Source organism: Sphaeroforma arctica (genome assembly GCF_001186125.1).
Source record: "Sphaeroforma arctica JP610 unplaced genomic scaffold supercont1.1711, whole genome shotgun sequence".
NCBI classification, from domain to species: Eukaryota; class Ichthyosporea; order Ichthyophonida; genus Sphaeroforma; species Sphaeroforma arctica.
Window position 1 is genome coordinate 2696 of NW_014038847.1, and position 2327 is coordinate 5022.

Below are 2327 nucleotides of genomic sequence, written 5' to 3' on the forward strand. Positions count from 1 at the left end.
TATTAGCCCGAGCATTTGGCTCACTGGTTGTGGCACAGATTATTTATCTTAAAAAAAAATAGAATAGAAAACTAATATCATCACGTACTGATTGTATTTACTAAAAGTGTATGTGTCACTATTTAAAAAATATGGTATCATCAGATGTACACTAAATAATTTTTTAAAACTACAGTTGTCGATGTAAATATTACATTCGCGTCTCGCGGTACACTGAAACTCTAAGACTCAAAAGGAATTTTATATTTATATGATTTTTCTCTCTCTCTTGTAGGCTGTGACCCTGAGGAAGATGTGAGATGTCAGATGTCAGCGAACGAGTATTTGTATAAAAATATAAAAAAAAATGACTCCATATGCACCAGCACAGGAATTGCCACAGATGGATCTCAAAGGTATTTATTCAATCAACATTTGATTTTGTTGTTTTTGTTATTGTTTCGTTAATTTGTTTTTGTTTTCCATGTTTTGGTTCGTTGTTTTTGATTGTTGTGTTTTTTAAAAACAAAACGTGTTCCGGGTTTTGTTTTTAAAAAAGATATGATATTTTAGTGTTCAGCTAAAAAGATGATTATTTATCAGTTGTTGGCTATTTTCAAAAATAAGTATGGTATTTTAGTGTTCGGCTATGGTTTATGTTTTGTTGTTTTTTAAAAACAAAAAGTAAAAAAACAATATTTTTCGTAGCCGTCTAAATTAAACAATTTTTTGTATCACTCCTTTTGTTTAAGAGCCACTTCTGCGAGAAAAACAAATGACCCAGTGTGCATTAATTTTTGAGTACAGGCAAGTAGTCCGGTATTGCACATTTCCACCAATCGAAAGGTAGAGAATTAAAGAACATGTAATATAAAGACGATCTCTCGTTGGATGTACTCCCCTAGCTAACTTAGTTCAAAAGTTAGCTTTAAAGTTTAGAAGGCTATGATTTTCTGTATCACTCCTTTTGTTAAAAAAAGAAAACATTACTCATCACTTTATCGCCGATTTTCAAAATCTGTCCGTATTGCTTTTTGCCTATTTGTAGACCCCCCTGGAGTCCTGTAGAATAATTCCGGAATATTTAGAAATAAATAATATACTGCTAACACATATGTAATGTACATACTGAAAATACCGGTGTATTATACCCCACCTATTTAAATTGTTTTTAGTACATATTTAACCGGCTATGTATAACCGTATAACCCTGACAGAGTCTCACTGAGTCACTGAGACTGTTATTTATAACAACCCTCCGTGCTCAGTGCCGGCTTCTCATTAGACACGGTACTGACAAGGTAATATACTGTAAATATACAAAAAAATAAATAATATGTATTTATATACATATATTCCCTTATGGTGTATGAGATAAGAAGGGACCGCTCTATTGCTCGCACACAACACGACCATGGGTTACCAAGACAGTGTACAACGCACCGCATGGTTGTTTGCATCGGAAGACAAAGTGGGGGACGCTCGCTCCATTGCCAACAGCCAGGCCGTTGAACGGTTATTGGCTGCGAATCCCGAGTTGAAAGTCGAAGACCTGCTGAGCCCCAACGATGAGGTGTGTGATGTGTGTGATAGTGCGTGTGCCATGGATAGGTATGTATGTGGCAGTGTGCTGGCTCTACGGATCAAAAGTTCTTGTTGTTTTAAGTAGGTGTGTTGCGTTATTGAAAGGTTGGGTCTAACGAATATGTAGGTTATCTTATTGGTAGGTATGGCAAATACGATTTGGATTCAAGTCGATGGCCTGGGAAACTGATCGTATTCTTCTCTCAATGAATGCTTACGAGAGTTGTAGAAGGCTTCTATACTATCACCTGAGCATAAATCGTCTAGCCAAGACACGCCTCTGGTTAAACTGGAATTCTGGTGTATAATTAGCCGCTAATACGTTCGTATAGTTAGCTACATAAGCATATCAGTTACATATGAGAGGCCGGTACAATATATACAAACATGTATGTTTGCGAAACATAAGCTTATATTGGTACACGATCTTCATTCAAAATATATAAAGGACGTATGCTTTTTACTATACTTTAGATTAAACCACCTCGATATATGTGCATGAATTGAAGACAATAGTTTTGTCTCATCCACCGCCATTACGCTGTGCTTTGGTTTTCTACCTGACTATTGACATTTCATATGAGTTAGCTTATACGTAGCATATTATAGACACTGGTGTTCTATGTATGAGCGTTCGCATACAGAATTATACACACACACACCTACACACACATACACACGCACACACACACACACACACACACTTACATACACAAACACATACACACACATACATACACAAACACATACACACGACACACAAC